General features: G+C 34.9%; 1 long non-coding RNA gene across 4 annotated transcripts in view; it reads left to right on the top strand.

Annotated features, from left to right (window-relative positions):
* Nucleotides 1–21,352, top strand: part of LOC123797781 (uncharacterized) — a 108,485-nt gene that overhangs the window by 24,856 nt on the left and 62,277 nt on the right. For all 4 annotated transcript variants that reach the window (XR_015725750.1, XR_015725749.1, XR_015725748.1 and 1 more), the window contains exons 3-4: nucleotides 17,335–17,485; nucleotides 19,252–19,362. This is a non-coding gene — a long non-coding RNA (uncharacterized LOC123797781). The remainder of the gene's footprint in view (nucleotides 1–17,334; nucleotides 17,486–19,251; nucleotides 19,363–21,352) is intronic.

Here is a 21,352-nt window from a genome sequence, read left to right as displayed (position 1 = left end):
ATTTAGATCAGAAGAATCAGATCTATTGTAACTATAAATTCTTGATTTCTCCTAGCGTCCTCTAGAGCCCAACCCTGACAATCTCTCACTTCTAGAAACCTGGAAAGAAGGAAAGAGTACAGTTATAATGGCAAGATAGTAAAATTTTCTATTTGGAGCTTGTGGGCAATGGAATTTTGATTGAAATCATTGGACTAAACTCAATATCAGAATTACCCCCCATAAAAGGGTATTGGCTCCTTGTCAGTAGACGGACTGTGGAGAAACCATTCCTGAGAACACCAGGAAGATTTAGGCTGCGTTACTGTTTGGCAACATGCAAGCATGAGCTCTATTTTCTCCCTTCAGATAAAGATATGGCCTTGTTGACCTGAGACTAGTTCAAGACACAAGAAAGATTTTTCCAGTTAATTTTTGTGTGTGTGTGTGTGGAAAGATCAGATAAATAGCCTCCCCTAAGACTCTAAAGACCTAATTAAGTTTAATATGTTAACAGTTGATAAGAATATTCCTATTTTTAAAAGAATGTTTATTTAATTCAAAATAATGTACTTTTAATGGTGAAAATTCAGAACTATTGCCAGTTTTGCAGAAAAGACATCTTTGTACAAACTGTACAATGAATTTTGCTTTATAAGGAGAATATAATACAGTATCAAATAATACCTGTATACAGAGTGTTGTTTCAAGAATTATTAGCTCTAGGGGCGCCTGGGTGGCGCAGTCGTTGGGCGTCTGCCTTCGGCTCCGGGCGTGATCCCGGCGTTCTGGGATTGAGTCCCACATCGGGCTCCTCCGCTGGGAGCCTGCTTCTTCCTCTCCCACTCCCCCTGCTTGTGTTCCCTCTCTCGCTGGCTGTTTCTCTCTGTCAAATTAATAAATAAAATCTTAAAAAAAAAAAAAAAGAATTATTAGCTCTAGGGGTCCCTGGGTGGCTCAGTCGTTGAGCATCTGCCTTCAGCTCAGGGCGTGATCTCGGCGTTCTGGGATTGAGCCCCGCATCAGGCTCCTGTGCTAGGAGCCTGCTTCTTCCTCTCCCACTCCCCCTGCTTGTGTTCTCTCTCTCGCTGCCTGTCTCTCTCTCTCTGTCAAACAAATAAATAAAATCTTAAAAAAAAAATAATTATTAGCTCTAAGACTTGGCATTTTCCCTCTTATGTTTTTATTATTTTCATTTGTAAAATGGGGAAAACAATAGAAAATCAGTGATTTGTAGTCTGGATTAAAGAGATGGCATAGGTAAAGAATTTAGTATAGTGGTTAGTACACAACAAGTGCTCAATAAATGCTGTTATTTGCGAAAATGTAGGGGAAATAAGAGCAACAATAACAATATCAGAGTGAGATTAGAAAAAACATCAACATTTTCATAAAATTAATCTGTTTTAACATCAAAGAACCGTTGTTTCTCTTCTCCCATCTCCTATCCTGCCCACAACAAGGGAGTAAATTGATATATTTAATTTTATGTAAAACATTTACATTAAAATCAGTCAATTAGCTCTTCTATAAAATTCTCAAAATAAATATTTATGGTATTCTATAAACATCACTGTTCAAGTTTATCCCCAGTGTTTTCCTTAAAAATAGAAAATCAAAATAAAATTTGCATCTCAAATAGTCTCTATTGGGTCTTAACAGTAGCTTTTCCTCACATGTGGACTATAATAAAACTTCACCATGAAAGTAAGCATTTGTTGAGTTTCAGCCAGACCAGTCAGAGAGTAAAATAGGACTGTGGTCCTGCCCCAGTTGGGAGAGGAAGCAGCAATGAAATGATTCAATGCATTCAGTCCAGGACTCGCAACTCGGAGCCAAAGAATGTTGCGGTCAGAAAATGAATTATGAGCAGAAAGAAAAGCAATGGATATAATTAAACTTGTATTTGTACTAGAAAGCAAATGAAGGATATTCAAAATTTTATGATAGAGGACAAATATGTCAATAAAATACTAAATTCTTAATGGTTACTGATCAGATATTAATTCTAATTCTTAAAACTCCACAAGCTGTATTTGATCTTCTAATAGTTTTATTTTACATTAACCATATACCCTATCTATCCCGTGTCTTGAATTTTAATCTCCTGGAGTACATAAATCTCCTGTATATTATAGTGGAAGGGCGTTAACTGAACAAGATGCAAAATGCCATTAGAACAACTTTCAAAATATTTTAAAAGTCAATTTTTAATTCTGTGTATTTTTAACATTTATCTGTTTAGTCTCTATTATGTGCTGGGCAATGCATTAAGAGTGCTACATTCTCTATAATTTAACTTTAATATCAGTCGTATCGGGTGAACGAGATTATACTAATTTTACAAGTGAAATAACTTGATTCAAAAAGCTTGAGAATCTTACCTAAGATTCTGTAGCTAAATATGTATGAGAAACCTGGATTCATAGCTCTGTCTGCCAATAAGTTACGTTCTGTTTGATTAAGAATAAAACTAGACTTACATAGTTATACACTCATATATTTTAAAAAGGTAAGTAGATCTTCAAGGTGTGCTACATAAAAACAGCATCTTTCCAACTTCCCACTCCCTATAGGCATAATATTCAAGTTATATATAATTATTTTGGTATTTATTTCCATATAGCTAAAAAAATTAAGTCTACTTTTTAAGACCATGTGATTCATCTAAAATAAGCCATAACAAATTTATAAGAATCAGGACCTCATAGATAATATTCTCAATAGTAATTTAATTATGAAAGAAGAAAGAGATTTAAAATTTTTCTTCTTATAATTGAATGAGTTTTATTTCATTGCTTTAGATTTTTCAAGGCATTTTTTAGATGGATACAATTTTATGATTGTTTAATCTTCTTGGAAGTTATTCTATTCCCTTCTGTTGAGCATTTTTTTAAAGATTTTATTAGGCATTCTAATTGAGATCCTAGTCAATTTTATATATATGTATATTATATATATATGTATATTATATATATAATATACATATATATAAAATGTATGCATGTATAATATATGTATATATTATATATATAATATACATATATATAAAATGTATGCATGTATAATATATGTATATATGATTTTTATTCCTTTACATATAAAATTATAAAATTAAAAATAAGAGTCACAAAAATTGTAAAGAAAGCAATAGAAAATCCAACAAGATCTACAAATTCCCACAGAAAATTCAAGGGAGAAATGGAACCAATAATTCATCCAAATAATTGGAAACCATAAGATGTAAAATTAAATTTTCCTTTATATCAGCAATACACAATGAAAAGGCAAGTAAGAATATCCTATTCACCATTACATCAAAAACTATAAGGTATGTGAATAAGAATGCATAAAATGTTTTATAACAAATTAAAAACATATTAAAATGTGTGTCATTTAAATATTTTAAAAAATTAATTATTATAAAAGAATATAAAACAACTGAAAAATGGTGAGCTGTATCATGTTCAGCCATGGGGAGGTACAATACAGTTCTCTGTGGTGGTAATTTTCTAAGAATGAGGCAAATTCTTTATCTTCAATATAATGATTTTGACATGCTTGAAGAATATAAAGTTATATGTGGGATTATTTGCCCTGCTTATTACTGATAGGAAATAGAATTGCATTTCTTTACATATAAGTGGGATGGAGCCTATTGAATCAACGTAGAGAGGAATGCGGGACTTTAGAAAGGAGGAAGGAGACGGAGAGTAAAAGAAAAAGAAAGGAAAGGCCAAGGGTATGGCTGAGAGGAAACACTTGAGAGAGCAGACATAATTTAGCCATTACGGGGCTGTCACTTTTGTTTCGTTTTCATTTCGTTTTGTTACTATCATAGGGCTGTGGTTCCTGTGCAGTATACTCCCCTCTTTACCTATCAAGTCTTCTTCCCTTTCCACCTGACTCACTGATTGCTGTTGCATCTGTGAAATTTTATTTAGGTGAAGCTTGCAACTAAGGAGGATGAGATGGCTGATTATCAGTCACAAATATAAAAATAAAGGATAAGGTTTATGAATAGAAAATGAGTGTTGTGCTTCCCCTTCTTTATTGGCCATGATCCTTAGAGAAATAGAACCCTAATAGCACACGATTCTCTCTATATGCACACATATGTACACATATATATGCACGTTTACATACATACACATATATACATACATATACATGTTTCATACCTGTAGGAAACAGAACCAATAATGTATGTGTGTTTGTGCAAATACATATATATGATTCATTTTAAGAAATTGGCTCTCATGATTGTTTGGCACTGGTGAGTCTAAAATGTGTAGGGAATGCCAGGAGGCTGGAACCTCAGGCAACAGTTAACGTAACAGTTGAGCACAATTTCCTCTTCTTCAGGCAAACCTTAGTTTTTGCTCTTAAGGCCTTCAACTGATTCGATGAAATCCACTCACATTATTGAGGGCAATCACCTTTACTTAAAATCAGCTGATTGTAGATTTTAACCACGTCTATTACATACATTCACAGCAACACCTAGATAGTATTTGATTAATAACTCGGTGCTATAGCCTACCCAAGTTGACCCATAAAATTAACCATCACACTTACCAAATGATACCGAATATATAGTTTAAAGAATATACAACCTATATATACCAATTAATATATTCCATTTACTTACCTAAGTAATTTATACATTTTAACGGTTCAGTCTCCACAACAATCCATGAGAGGATTATGATCCGCACCTTATGGAAAAGAAAAATGAAATTTAAAGATATTTAGTAATGTACGCATGATGGTCCAGTCAGTGAGCACCAACTCAATGAGATTCAATCTCAGTGTGCAAGTTTTTCCCAATCTTGGGATAGCTCTGTATATACACACACACATACCCCACGTTAGAAGAAGAATCTATTAGAATTCTGGTTAAGATTTTCTTTTATCCGCAGTCCTACCCTACCCTAAGTCTAATCATTTTAGGATTTTCTTTGGATAATACAATGCCTGGCACATAATAAGTGCTCCATAGAAATTATCAAATGAGTGTTTATGTACACGAATGAGAGATGAGTGAATGAATGAGTAATACGTTAGTGGGTTGTGCTATTTTCTCAGTGAAAGACTGCAGTTATTTTGTCTAGACATTCTTCCTTTCCAAGAAAGAAGGAAAATAGTTTGCATATAGGATGAGATGGAAGTCCATCAATTTGTGATTAACTGTCCAGATACACTAAGATTATAAAATTTAAGGAAATATGCTAACCCACTGTACCAACAACATTTGGTTATACTAGAATACATAATATCTTTGTGTAGCCCTCCACAGAATTACCCTTCTTTCCACCCCTTGTCTGAAATTATTTTGATAAGAAAAAAAGCACATTTTACTTCACACTTTGAGACCAGAATATTAAAAGGCATATATAACTGTTGAGAAATAAGCACAAATGCCTTTTATGCAGAAGATGATGCTATGTCAGCAAGTCCCTTGTTTTTTGCAGAAGTGGTGGATTAAAAGGTTGGAAGTTACCATCTGGAAGGACGATGAATAAAGAAAGAGAAATGGGATGCATTGAGACTAAGCTAACTATTATGCTAATGAATTTTTTAAAAAGTTACCTCATTTGGTGTGGCCCTGGTTCTGAGAAGGAATGAGGGGCAGCCCTAAAGCATGCTCTGTGAGCTCTCAAGCTCAAATAAGGATCTGAATAATACATAGCAAGAAAGAGCCAGGGTCCTTGTAGGACATTTTCTTCTTGCATCAAAGCTGGGATGCACATTTCTTCACATTAGCTTTTTTAATTGGGTTTAAGTTTTAAAACAAATGTCCTCTGTTTGACTTTTGGCCTATGGTTTTACCCTCAATTATTGGGGACTGATAGGAGGCTTGACTTCTTTCAAGTAGCATCCTTAAGCTGAGTGAATAATAGATTGATAAAGCCAATTAAAACAATAAGGATATATCTATATTATCTATCTCCTTGCTATGGGCATACTGAATTTACAATAAATATTTTATTTCATTAAAAATAACTGCAGTATGATACAAATCTATGCTTCTTATTTTCCCTTCCTTTTTAAAGTCCAGTTAAGCTGTGTGACTTCTGAACCATAAGAACAGAAATTCCAGGAGCTAATACAGGTTTTCTGTGCTATCCAAAAGTAGAATGCTCTTGTGAAAACTTCCGTAGGCTGAAATAGTAGAAAGCAAAGAAGTGATTACCATTAATTTATATGGAAAAATTTTTGACTATTCCCAGACCTAGAAAATAACCTCTCTTGGGTCTTTCTGATACCTGAGGGCACATCTTGCTACCGGATGCACAAAATAAATTGAGACAAAGCAACAGATGCTCATAGAGTTCAAAGCTATGGCAGCCTGGTGCTGAGATGCTGAGCGCCGGTCCCTGGGAAGGAGCTTGGCGGTGAGGCTGTCCCTGCTTGGGGTGTGTGCTGCCTGCAGAACAGCTCAGTGCAAAACAAAGGCTGAACGCTAGTTTCACTTTTCTCCTTTTTTCATAAAAGTGGAAATCTTTGGATTTCTCTTGACCAGCACAAGCAGGTACCTTATGTAGGTTTTCATAAAAGCGAAGGGACCTGATGCCAACTTTGAAAAGCAGATAATCTGTATACTATCCAATTTGAAAAGGAGGCTTCTGGCAGGCTGGTTCAAATATGCAGAAGTAGCCGACACGATTGATGCCTGGCCTGGAGCTCTTGCACAATGACTATAACAGCACAGCCTGTCCTGTTAATGGTCCCTGCTTCTGCTGCTTCCAGGCCCTACTTCTACTGATTTTGGAAATAGTGTAATTGTTTCCTTAAACAAAATTCCCGGCTGACTTGTGGAAACTGATAGAAACTTTCCAAATTTCCATATCAGTATCCAAAATTCCAGGAAGAGTTCGGACAAGTTCACTGTACTGAAAATCAAGATCTAATTTCTTTTTGTGTTCTTTAGAAAGTACAGCTGTGATTTCTGTTGCATTTTTTCCCCCATAGCCTAAATATGACTAGGCAGGTGAGCACTCTTGTCTGTAACTTTTGGAATATTTAATTTTTTGTGCAATGGGAAAGAAGTCCTCAGTCTGCTCTAGAATTCTTTCCAGAGTCAAAGCACTTTCTGAGAATTGCCTAAATACAATTTGGCCTTATGGTGATTTTTATTTATGTATAAGAAACAATCCAAGGGAATGGGTTTCCTAGTACATCTGTTATCCACTCTCTGATAATGAGGGGTGATAAAAATAGATTTAACAATATGTATATCTTCCCAACCATCTATTTAACCTGATGAAAAGATAGCCAGCCAGCCAGGCTTTGATTAGCTCAAGGCAGAGAGTCAGGACACAGAAGAGCAACCAGAAATATCTGAGAATTCTCTTGTGGCCATTGAAATCATGGCATATACTGGTTATTTAAAAATCCTCTCTGATATTGACTGACTGATTAAATGGAAAAATAATATGTCAACTCTTATTTCTGGTAAATGAAACAAAATCTAATCAGCTCCCTTACCTCAGCCTGCCATGTTAATAAAAAACAATGAAGCTCTGTGTGGACTACTTCTCAAGTACACAGATGAGATAATCTTGAAAAGAGTAATTGCTATGGGCTTGCTTTGTTTCCTAACAAAATTTGGAGGGAAAATCGATTTCTTTACACCTCATCTCACCCACGAATGCTCTAGAAAATACATAGTTATTTTATTTGAGATCTCACAAAAAAACACCATGGAGGCCCTTAGTTAAGGTGAGAAGAATTAATTCTTTAAGATCAGAGGTCTTTGATAACTAAATGATATGACAACTTTCATGCTTGATGTGTGAATAAACATGAGATAAACTTAAAAACAGAAATGTGTTTCATCTAAAAGAATACCAGATTCTGTTAAGAAAATTAACACACGGGGTTTGATATGCACTTGAGTTCGGAGCTGCATTCTATCAGTGGTGGGTACTTGTTTTCCTGTGTTTCCACTTCCCTGGTGGGAATCTAGATGTGATTTTTAAGAATCTTTTCTCTGTAAGGTGGAAAATCAGGCTGCATAGAAAAGCGACCTTAGTTATGTTAGTCCTGAAGTAGTTTCAGCAGGTCTTAGTAACTGCACATTAACCGATCTCATGTATTTTATAATTATAACATTATGCTTCTGAAATGCAGGTCTGCAACTTTGTGTTTTCATTTCTAAAATTCAGAAAGTTGTGAAAAACAGAGTTTTTTTCTTTTATAACCATGTAGCAAAAAAAAAAACAAGATTTGAGTTGACATGGTCTTTAACTCATGTAGCATGAATATTTATAAATTTCTCTGATAAAGATCTTTATGTTCTATTACAGTGTGCTCCCCTAGACTCCCCTGTATAATAACTGTATTATATTAGCTTTCTAAAACCCGAGATATATCTGGTTGTGGGAGTTTCCTAGAAGAATTGCAGATCTTACACTTTCCTCTTTCAAAATCTTTTGTATGGTATAGTTTGAGCCTAATGAACTCATTTTGGTTATTGTTTTTGAGGCAGTCTCAGTGTTACTACTTAACTTTTCATTCATTAACACTGGCCACTTAACCCCAAGAATATCTCTTTGTTTTTGATGTGATTTGAAGAAGCACAGTAATTCATCATTTTAAAAATAGGAAACTTAAGGAAGTCTTAGTTTAGCTAGTACAAATGGATCTGAACCACAACACTCAGATTTGACATTTAAGGTCTAAATTTTTATAGTTGGTCTGAGGAAAGAAAAGATGTCTTAATCTAGTGTTACTTCATGATTTAGATAGCAATAGAGTTTGTCAGTTTTTTTTTTCTTTTTCAGTCCATTCATCTTTGACATTTCTTTTCTTCTACTAAAACAACAACAATTCAAAACCAAAACCAAAAAGGAAGAGTATTGATACTTATTTGAAAGTATCAATTATATTTTGGCATGTTTTCTTCTATTAAATTTAGTTAGAATTAGGTCACTTTTTTAAAAAATCTGAACATAATTAAATGTAATTATCCCTGAAGAAAGAAAAAGAAAGGTATTTAAAATTCTTTTGGGTGACAGGATTCATGGAAGATCAATAATTGTTATTTGTATCTACATTTACTTTATTTCATTTTGAAATACAAGTAAACAAGTTTTTGAAAGCATATGAATGAAAAGTAACATGACTTTAAATAAAGTCCTGGTAAATTTTCATGAGTCACTTTACAAATGGATCTTTTCATTAGGTACAAAATTGTAATTTTCACCCATAAAGATTCAAAATAGAATATTACATATTTTTTCTTCACACAGATGGGCAGTGAGATTGACTTTTCATAGTAATGTTAGGATGTATATTTAACATAGTTTTACATTTGAATACTCTAAGAAGTCATTCATTTATTTTAATATTTATATCAATATGTTCAGAACATGTATTTTGAAGCTCAATAACATCTATATTCTATTTCAGAAATGTATATATATATATACATATATATATACATACACACACACACACACACACACTAATGAACTAATGTAGAAAAACCTAATGATTTTTGTACTAATGTACAGAAACCTAATGTTTTTTGATTAGCTGGGTTAAAATTTTATTTACTGTATTTGCCTCTGAGTGACTCCTGTAACTCACCAGGCTGAGTTCCTTTTCAGTGGAAAAAAAAGATTTGAAATTACTGAGTGTTTTCAAAAGAATTCATTCACTTAATGAATATTTATTGAACATCTACTTTATTCAGACACTATTATATCACTGGGAATACTACAGTGGACAAAACAGACCAAAAAAAAAAAAAAAAAAAAAAATCCCAGCCATTGAGGAGGCTAACCGTCTACCAGGGCAAGGCAATTGATGCCCAAAGTAGAGCAGATAAGAGGTTAAATAACAAAGGGGCCACAGAAGCAGATAGAGAAATTCAAGGTAGGGATTTGTAATTTGAATCGGAGTGATCAAAGGGAAATGTTACTGAAACGGCAACATTTTAACAAATACCTGAAGGAAGGCAAGGACTAAGCCATGTAGATAACTGGAGCAAGGTATTTTAGTGAGATCAATCAGCAAGAGCAAAGACCCCGAGGCAGGAGCGTGCCTTCTGTGTTCCAGGAAGAATAGGATCCTGTGTCCATAATGGATGCTTGCTTTTTCACAGATATTTGAAAGCTGAGTTTCCAGAGTGTTATTTAAATGACTATTTATAATTAATACATCAATGAAATGAGATTATGTATAGATATCATCCCAAAGAAAATACTTTGCTATTCATCGTGAAGATGGCTTGAAGGGAAAAATAATACCTAGAAAAAAGGGAAGGGAGAGTCCCTTGCTCAATACTAGTCAGTCTGCTTTTGAAGCATTGCATGAAATTTTTTCATATTTTGTTTTAGAAAGGTTACAAATAACTAGAGAACCCAGAGGGAAAGATCAATATGGTAAAGGAACTTAAAGCCTTATCACATAAGAGCAATGAAAGGATCAAGAATGGTGAGTCTGCAGATGAAAAGCCTTTCAGGAGGGAGAATAAACAGAGAGGAGATGATAGCTCTCCCCCATCTGATGTTTTGCCAGAAATAAGCACGAGACTTTAAATCTCCAAATTATACTTGAGCTCAACCCTTTATTTACATGTTGCTTTTATGTAGCCAAATTATAATTAGACTTTCTACAAGTGGCCAAAAAAAGGAGAGCCCGAATATGACTCAATAGTTACTTTATGGATACCATGTTTCAAGAGCCCGGAAGCTATGCTGGCCACATGCATTCTTTCCCTCCGGTCGTTTTTACAGTAACCTGATGTCCTCATCTCCATGTTGCAGCTGAAGAAACCACAATTTCAGGGCTTTAACTCACCTCTGCAGAGTCATACTTCTGGTGTCTCCAAACCCCACATTCCTTAAGCCTCCGCTGCTATCCAGGAATCCCACTCCAGTGCAACACAAGGAAGAACTTTCTAGCCAAGAGAGATATTGAGATTGGAGCTACTAAGCTCATGAGGAAATGAGAGTAGGATTGCTCAGGTGGTCCCTGACAGGCTATGTGACCATTTGTTGAGGATTCAGAGTAAGGTGTTTCAGGAATGTATTTCTAACATCCCCCCTGATGCTAATGCTTCATGATTATAAGTTGTATGTACGTTTAAAAAAATCAGAATACTTGATAGTAAAAACTTGTATGTAGTCTTGTTTGTATTCCATATGTTTTTGAATCAATTTGATTTCATTTTTATATATTACACTCTTAGTTGTTAGGCTTACTTCTCCAAATCAAAATCAATGTGTTAGTTACAAAACAAAAATCAAAGCTAGACTTTTGTATATCTGCTTATTATTTTCAAATTATGTCAGAACCTAAAGACATCTGGCAAATACACAGCTTAACATCTAATGATAGCTCCTTTACAAAAGGTTTATTTTTTGTATTATCTAAAATATTTGATTTAACCAAAAGCTGCTACAAAATCTATTCCTTAACATCTCTCCCTTCACATGGTGTGTCCCTTAGTGACACAAGCGTGATGCTTTTGCAGACCAAAAGACTTTCTATTAAAATACTAGAATATATTTCCAACCTATTTTTAATAAATAAAGCCCTTCTTTGTTAGTATGTTAGTTTATGATTCCCTCTGTTTCTAAATGAATAGCAGCAGGAATTCTTAACTGCTGCTTGGATTCACCCCAGAGAATAGAAACTTCAAAGACCTATGTATGATTTTAGGTTTGACATAAAAGGGAGACAGAGGTACATATTTTATAAATAGTATTCAACCTATGCATGACAGATTAGAGCTTGATACACCTCATTAAAAATGTCCCTGCTGCTTGATTTTCTCAAAATATTGATTTCATAAAATATTGATTTTCTATTTGCTGTAATGTTCCCAAGCTTGCCTGATTATTGAATAAATGTCTCTACTTCCCAGATGTATGCTGTGTCTTTTCCATATACAAAAAAATAGACTGCCTTATTAAAATGAAATAATAGTCATGTTTACAGTAGTTGGCACACATGTTGAACTTATTTTGTACCAAGAATTTCTTCTGTTTAACTCGCTACTATTATCGTCTCTTTCCTATTAAATGTGTGTCAGGATCTACATTTTTCAAATATTACCTTGTCACTAAGGCCTTCCTTGAACATCTCACTTAAAATCACAACCTTTAACATTTCTGCCCTATCTTAAATCAATAGTGTTAATTATTTCCTAATCAACTGCATATTATTTTTTTAATGTGGTTTACTGTTCACTTCCTCCGTTCAGAACAGCAACTCCATGTGGAGAGGCATTCCTGCCTTTTTTTGTCCAGAGTGAAAGTGACTCAGAGCCTAGAAGGTATCTTGCATGTGGTAAGGACTCAATAAGTATTTGTTGAGCGGCTCCATCTTACCTGTGATGAAAATGAAATGAAGCAAGTGATGTCATCAGTTCTTGAGCACCTCTCTGTGCAGGGTGCCCTGCAGCAGGAATGGGCATAAAATGGGAAGAAAAAATCTGATCTGGGCCTCACTTTCTCATTTCCTTGAAAGTGACTCCAGAAGTGAAGACATTAATCAAATAATTGTAGGTCAGGTTATATGTATCTTATAATTACCACCTATGATAAGGACTAAAAAAGAGAAACCTAGAGCGTTCGAAGAGCCTAAATGTCACACCTGGCATACCAGGAGGTGAGGGATAAACCTTTATAGGACAGTGATGAAAGATTAGGGAACCCTTGTAAGGAAAAGGGATAAAAAGAAAGTAGGAGAGAAAGAAAGAAGGAAAGAAAGAAAGAAAGAAGAAAAGAAAAAAGGAAAGGAAAATAACTTTTTATCAAAAAACTTGCTCATAAAAAAAATCTTGCTCATATTCTGGTGCATATTTTTTTTTCTGGTGCATATATTCAAGCACAGAGTACAACTGTGGTCTCGACGACCATTAAGTTGCATATTATAAACACTAACTCACAACTCCTTTATATGAGCTTTGGAAATCCTAATTCCCTCTCCCAGGATTTCTGTTCATTTCTCTTTCCTTTTCAGGATCACTTTGGGCTCTAAGCTGAGGACCTTTACATACTGATTTAGTTTAGGGTTTCTTCCACCAAACTTATTTTTTCTTGTTCGAACACTGGTAGTCTGGATAAGAAGCCCTGCCTCTTTCCTTAATTGACGTCGAGGCATTTTCTATGCATAGCATGTTTCATTGAGTCATTAGGAAGACAAGGCATTTTACTCAGCCGTAATATTGCCGCAATGCTGAATTCTAGACATCCCTGTCTCTAAAAGCTATTTGGCCATTAAACAGCTAGGACCCCAGCTTCCTACCATGTTGCTTGCTTCCCTTGCTCTCAACTCTTCTCCTCTAAGATTGCCTTTTCTATTTTCTCTCTTTGACATCTCTTTCCATTCATAAAGCGATGGCATTAAGTTCCCTTCTCTCTCTCTATTACTCTCTCTCTCTCTCTCCAGTTCCTAGTAATCCAAAGCATAAAGTCTCAGGATCTCATCACTCTCTTAAGATGTATTTTTTAAATGACCAGTCATTCTAATTCAGCATATCTAGGGTTTTGTTGTTTCTTTGTTTCAGTTTTAGTTATTAGAAGTCATGTGATAATGAAGATCTTTGTGCAGTAGGCTGTCATAAAATTACATGGAAACCAATTTCTTTGACCTTCATCTCTTTACATTCTTTCAGATACCTTCAGATACAGATACCTGGCCTTCTGAGGTCGATTCCTTCTTTTCTGGAGTATGTCCTTTATAAGTTATTTTAAAGAGAAGCTAGTGAGCTCTTGTTTTTAAAACATCTGAAAATGTTTTGTTTTACTTTCATTCTGAGTTTTGGTGGTTATGCAATTCTAGCACAATGACTATATACTCTTAGCACTTTAAAGATCTTATTTTACTATCTCTAGCTTCCAATGTTGTTATTGATAAACCAAAATTAAGATATACTTGTTCTTACTCAGATGTCAAGATATACATCCCACACACCCCAAATAGGTGTGAAAATGTATATTGCTTACACAACTGAGGTCCCTGGCGTGAGCAGGAAATGACCCTTAAGCTGGTCCAAAATGGCTTAAGAAAGCAGGGCAGGGAGATTGGCCTGGCTTTCATGGTGGTCGGGCATGGGGCTGGGATGAAAATTCCTTTGCCCTGGCAGGGGATTGTATGGTTCAAATCTCACGAAATCTCCGGAGGAGTGTGCACGAGGCATTTTTATCAGTTTGTCCAGAAGTAGGACACCAGGGGAAGAGAAAGGGTGAGTCTTAAAAGTTGTCAGCAATCAAACATCTAGAAGGACTCCTCATCTAGTCAGACTCCTCATCACAGCCTTACAAGTACTCGAACACACTTATATAAAGTTTCACCAAGATCCATGGGACAATCATCCAGATTCTGGAGGCAGGATTTCATTACCTTCCACACCAATGCCTGGAATCAAGACCATTGAGAGATGGAGCTTCAGGTACTCCCCAGAAGGTAACAGGCCACGATTATTTACAACAGGGTCTAACACGTCTCTACAGTATTTTAACCAATCAGCATTTCGACAATGAGAAATATTTTTAACATTCATTATTCTAATTCTAAGCCAGGGCCAAGATCTTCCCCAAATTTCTCTTATTACTGCTGAGCTGCAGCTGAGATTCTTGGAACACTTAAAGGAGGCTCAGCATCATGAAAATGGAGTTTGACAAAAAGAGGACTTGTAATGCTTCTCCTTGACTCGTTCCTTGTCTACCACTGTGTCAGCGGTTCCAGCCCTATTAGGTTGAATCCTCTTGTGGATAACAAAGATTTTCAAATTTCTACGTAGCATAATGCATTGAAACTCGGGCCGAACATAACACGAACATACACCTTTTCAAAAACATATTTACATAAAAAAAGGAAAATGATTTTAAAAAGCTTGTAACTCTAAGTAGAATCAAGAGCTGCAAAGTAGCTGATCAAGAAAAGAGCATTCACCAATGCAGACGTGACCTGTTCCCGCACTCTAACAGCTCTGTCTTAGCGAGCAATGGGTGTACTACCTTGGGACAAGTACATTCGTTTTCACAAGAGTGGCTTGCCAGGAAAACACATGTATAAATTAAACTCACCCCAAAACACCTTGGTTTATATGTGAAACAGACGTAATTTCCAAACATAGATAATTTAAACAGACTTTTGACTTCAGTGAACATCTCTCAGTGCTGTGTATGTATTACAGAGGGCTAGCATCTTTGGCTTTTCCTTCTAATTGCCAAGGTACTTTTACTAAATGGCAGCCAAGAAATTTCCTCTACAGTACGACCCACCTAATTAGTTCTCATTTTCTGCCTCAGAACCTGCTCTTCTCAGGATAACTGCCAGTGTGAATAATCCTTGCTTTAGGGAAGATTCTAGATCCCCACACAGCCCACACTGTGGTGTGGATTTGTCCTCTGGTCCTCCAGAGGAACTCTGCTCCCCACCCCAACACACATACACACGCGCGCACACACACGCACACACACGCACACGCTGAAATCAGATAGAGATGGCACACTGATGGGTAGGTGAGAGACAGACATAGCATTTTGGAGTCAACTTTAATTAATTGAAGTAAATAATTTGCCTTGCCATCTCAGCCTAAAATATTTGCTTTCAGGTCACTTCAGTTTTCTTTAGCATGAATATGCCCTTGCTTTTAGTTTATGTAAGTAAATGCCTTTTCATAAGATTTGCTCAAAATAAAGACAATTCAAAAGGGAATTCAAATCTCAATCTTTTTAGATATTACAACTTAGATGTGGCTCTTAAATAAAATATTTCCTTCAGCTTCAACCATTTAATAGCTATAAAGCCTCAATCCAGAAAAAAAAAATTGTCTCGAGTTTCATTTCTTTTATCAAAAAATAATGCCTTACCTAAATAAAACATAGTGTTTGAGTCACATGTTCATCTTTCTCCGAACTTCATTGTTGATATAATATTTCTGGAAGTTTTAAAGCTGTTCAGGAATATAAGGCAGCAGAATCATTGCTTTTTACTTGATCACCAAATTTCCATGACCAAATCTTGCTTACACACCACGTTTCTTTCGAGTGCTGCTAGTTCTTTATGGTGAATCTTCAAGTTTATAGCAAACTGCTTGTTAAAGTTTTAACCCTAAGTAAGTTCTGGACTTGTTTACACATGGCGATGAAATTTTTATCATGCTGTGAATTTCAATGCAGTTGTCAACGCTGCTATTTATTCTTAGGTTTGCAATGTCCTTATTCACGTTTGATTTTCTGTTGTTATAAATCAAGTTCCGATTTCTCCATAATATTTGAATTAGAAAACACAGGATGCAAGGTTTTTAACTTCCTACTTAATATCACTGCTTACATTTTAAGAGAGAAGCCAAAATGAAATTCTAACAAAGTGGGCTTTCAGAAATTGAATGTTATCAGAGAAGTGCCATAAACTAAATGCAAGAATCATGGTAAGATTCAGTGGCCATTGCAGCTGTCCCAGGAGAGACCTACAACAATGCCGTGTATTGATCTTCAGAATATTCTGATCATTATTAAGAAAATGAGCCAAAATTACAGAATGCTTAAGTTAGAAAAAATGTATGGTATGCCAGCTAAAAAATCTGGAGTGATAATTGGGAAGGTTTAAGGAAGCGTTTTTCATAAATGAACTGTTCTCTGTATATACTCAGATAAGATGCTAGTGTGACATAGGTCAGGTCTGTGGCCCGCAGTGCATGGAGCTTTGGGAAATTAAAAACAAAATAAAACCAACACCTACAATCAGATCACTTCAGTGTTTTAGAATCTAAAACCTGGGGGAGCCTGGGTGGCATAACGGTTAAGCGTCTGCCTTCGGCTCAGGGCGTGATCCCGGCGTTATGGGATCGAGTCCCACATCAGGCTCCTCCGCTATGAGCCTGCTTCTTCCTCTCCCACTCCCCCTACTTGTGTTCCCTCTCTCGCTGCCTGTCTCTATCTCTGTCGAATAAATAAATAAAATCTTTAAAAAAAAAAAAAAGAATCTAAAACCTGGGAGGTAGGATTTCCCCAGGGGAGTATTTTATGAGTCTGTAATAGCCATTGGTTTTGATCAGCACATACATATTTAAATGAACATTATTTTATTATAAAACATTATTCATGTTTTATTTTTTATAGTTAAGGGCATTATATTGAATGTTTTAAATGGGGCGCCTGGGTGGCTCAGTCGTTAAGTGTCTGCCTTCAGCTCAGGGCGTGATCCCGGTGTTCTGGGATCGAGCCCCACATCAGGCTCCTCTGCAATGAGCCTGCTTCTTCCTCTCCCACTCCCCCTGCTTGTGTTCTCTCTCTCACTGGCTGTGTCTCTGTCAAGTGAATAAATAAAAATCTTTAAAAAAAAATTATATGTAAAAGGTGATTTTATACATATATTTTAATCCAGGAGATTAAAAGGAGAATTATGAAATATTTATCTCATAGAAGGGACTTTGATAGGATGGAAGATCACTGTGCTACTTCAGACAACGTCTTCTTCATCTCTTCCCATGGTCAACTGCTATGAGCATTTGAGGAAACACATGCACACTTCTGAGGTGATTATCTTATTTATGTTGAAGTCTGCAGCATCTAGAATAGTTCCTGACACATAGCAGATTTGCCATATATGTATGTTGATTTGGATCAAGTGCATTAATCACCCAATGCCTACTGATTTAGCCAAGCAAATGCAAGCATTATGTAAATCTCTGTTGGGCAGCTGTTTGCAGACAGAATCATTATATTACCGCACTAGTATAAACCAAAGCCTTACGTTTAAGGCTCATCGCTTCTTTAATGCCAGCTCTAAATAAAAACATGGCAGAAAAGACCTTCCATTGGCCTTGATGAGTCACTTGTCATTTATGGCATCCTGAACTAATCACAACGGAAAGAAAGTTGAGTACTAAAATTCAATAAGACCTTGGTCAACACTAAGAGATAATGCATTGGAAGTCTGGCCAAATTATGTGAGTGGAGTAAAGAAGCAGCAGTAACCCAAAAGAAAGTTGAAAGGGGTTGTTGGATGGATAAACTAGGAGTCACCTTTGAGAATCTGAAGATTATGGAAACTTTTCCTAGAAAGATTTACATGTGCACTCACACAGAAACATACAAATTATGCTTCATTACACATCAAATTGTTTGTTTCAAAACCCAGCTTCCCTCCTTTTGAGTCAGTTATGGAACTGGTTGGGTGTGAAGCCGCAGCTGGCTGCATTGAGGCTACTCCCCACACAGGAAGTCTGATCTAGAGAAGAGAATGCTGCCGGGCACAACAGCAGAATTAAGAGAAAGGGAGAGATCTGAGTCCTTTGACACAATTTTCCCTCAAATTTGTTTTACCCACAATTTCCAGTTATATGAGGCAATAAATTTGGCTTTTAATTTGTTTGATTTGGGTTCTGTCATTTGAAACTAAATTAGTCTATTCAGTACTGATCAGTAACTCTCAATATATTAAGAACAACTGCATTACGATATTAGCAAAATTATTTGGCCACAATATCAACACATGACACTGCAAAATCCTTATCTTTTAGTAATTAATTTTAATTGCTTTTTTGCTTTTAGCCTAACAGAAAGAGAATGCATACTGTGGCACATGGATGCATCTAAATTTACCCTGAAATGGTTATGGATCTCTTTTCTTGAATGACAGTGGTCTGTTAATTTTATTATGAAGTACCTGAAAACTATTCCCAATAGGAAATTAGAATAAGGCCCATAAAAGATAAAATATTTAAACTCAACCTGGATTATGGAGATGAAGCTTGTTGAATGCTGACACTTGGAAATATACTGGCAGTCTGTGTATGACTCTTCTACTGGGGATTGTTTTCTTGATGATTGCCATAATATTATGCACATAATTTTTTGTTTGTTTAATTACTATTTATTTGAAATATATTTTTATTTATTGGGATTAAAATAAAAGTCATGCTAAGCACAACAATTAAAACATGTTCTTTAATTTCTAAGCAGCTGTGCTTTTTGGGGGAGTTGTTGGGCAAATTTGGTGCAACTTCTTAAAAACTTTAAACAAACTATGGACCTAAATGGTCTGCAAATACAAACTTTCTGTGGCAATAGATCTTCTCAGGCAGACTTTCACAGTTCATGATGATTTTCTCTACTGGTATCTTAGCTACACATATGGAAAGTAATTTCAGTTAGAAGCTCATTTGCATGTCTTTCTTTTTCCTAAAGAGAAATATAGCTATGATATTAAAACAAAGAATACAAAATATAAGTGCAAACATTTGAAACATTTGCTTTTATAATAAAGTTATTGAAATAAATTAGAATTTTTATTCTCTAGTTTTTAGCAATTCCTGAGATTCTGTATCATATTGAAGAAATTTACACCACACGTATATGGCTCTATAATATCTTATAGAAGATTATGGATTCACTAATCATTCATTAAATGGTAAGTTACCATTACTTTGATTAGAATTACAAAGTTACAGAATAGACGTGTTCCTCTACAAGATTTGCTGAGGGCTTAGCATTTTTTTATTCTTTTCTTTCTGGTAGATTTTCTACAAGAGCTTGACTTAGAAATAGCATGTCTTTCTTCAGATTTATGAAGACATATAATTTTTTTCCAAGCAACTTAATAGCATGTGATGTAATTGTTGAAACACTGAGGTCAGACATGCAGTAGCCTCTGTAGAGATGTCTAAAATCTACTGTTTCCCACTTATTCCCTGTAGTCTTTAAAGGAACCACAAAAGAAACCAAACATACAGAAAATATGTCAGTTTTTTTCTCCCAACCGAATTTCCCCCAAATCAATTTCCCTCCATCTTAAATTTCAAATGAGACATTTCAAAGGATTTTGAAGATAAGCATACTTCTTTTCTTCTATTTATTATCCCATACCAACACATGTGGATAACAATGGAGTCCCATGTTTGTTTTTTAAAATATGTACCATACGGTAGATTGATGGTAAAACTAAGTAGTTTTAATTCTGAGATTAGAAAAGCAAATTTTACTGCTCCTGTAATCAGCTTAACAACAGTCTCCATTAAATTCTTTAAATTAACTGAATGTCTCATACAAATTAATTGCCTAAGTAATTACCTATTTTTTATTGTTTTAGCTAATTCAACTCATTTTTTTGAGACCTAGAGAAAAACTAATAGTATACTAAGAAGTTGATCACTTGAGTCCCAGACAAAAATTTTCCAGCGACCAAAAATTAATTAATCGGTTAATATTTCTGGCCTAAGTCTACAAGCATAACTGCCTTGATCACAGAGATGTTCAAATCAGTCAAAGACTGCCCTCCTTTCTCTAAATTCCAAGGATGTTTAACACACTTGACTGATTTTTGATTTGTCTTAAGGATCACAATGGTCAACTAATTGTGCATGTTGCCATAGTTACCAAGTATCTTTTCTTTGGCTGATTAAACTTGCAAGGTGAAAAACATTTCCACTGACTATTCATTATACACATTGGAGGCTGAAGGTTAAAAATACCACTTATACTCTAATTATTACACTACCAGGGTATAATGAGTGCTAATCGCATAGCTCCATTGGATATTATGTACAATTTGTTACAGCCCAGAAGATGCTTAATATCTTATTCCAATTGGTCAGTGACTTAGTGATTGAATATATGGATAGTGTAATAATGATTTTTTTTTACTTTAATTCAAACTAACTTCATTTATAAATATCATGTTCAGTATTGTAAGAAGAGATTTTGTATTTGTGGAAAATCTTTTATTTGAAATGGAGAGAAGAAAGGATAACATTAGCTAATTTTGTTTAATCCTATAATTGTGAACTTTAAAATATTCATATAACAATCACCAAAAATTTGCATTCTTTAAAAGAAATTTTACTTTACTCACTTTTAGTTGTGTTATAAAGGAGAAAAAAAATGCTTGGTGCTACTTTCCTTTCATTGTTTCTATGGAAAGAAATGGAACATATTAATAGATAAGTGATCTTGAAGGTGATAATTCAGTAAAGTTTTAAACTGTCTGAGTTATAGATTTGTGAGAAGCTTTAATTTAAAAATTGACATCACTGTTCTAAATATTTTCATATTGATATTGATATATAAGGCCAAGAAAATTCACATTAAATAATTTTAACTTATAATAATATTTTAGACGGAAAATAACATTATTTTTTTGTGCATTTTATACCTACTCCATATTTGGACAGCTTTCGAAATGTAGGTTAGGGTCTGGAAGTGGATCTAAATGATGTACTTTGTACTATTTTATACAATTTACAATTTTAGGTAATAAAGAGATTCTATCTCCATATTTCATCTTGCATTTTTTTTTTTTTTGGTAAGGAAAATTCTAATTGTGGGATAAGAAAATATTTTTCATTCCTTCAACTTTTTGGTTCAGTTACCCAGCTGATTAGATCTGTGATGCTCACCACTCA

This window comes from Ursus americanus, chromosome 9, assembly GCF_024610735.1.
Source record: "Ursus americanus isolate L20-20 chromosome 9, mUrsAme1.1.p, whole genome shotgun sequence".
NCBI lineage: Eukaryota > Metazoa > Chordata > Mammalia > Carnivora > Ursidae > Ursus > Ursus americanus.
This window is presented reverse-complemented; position numbering and strand designations above follow the sequence as displayed.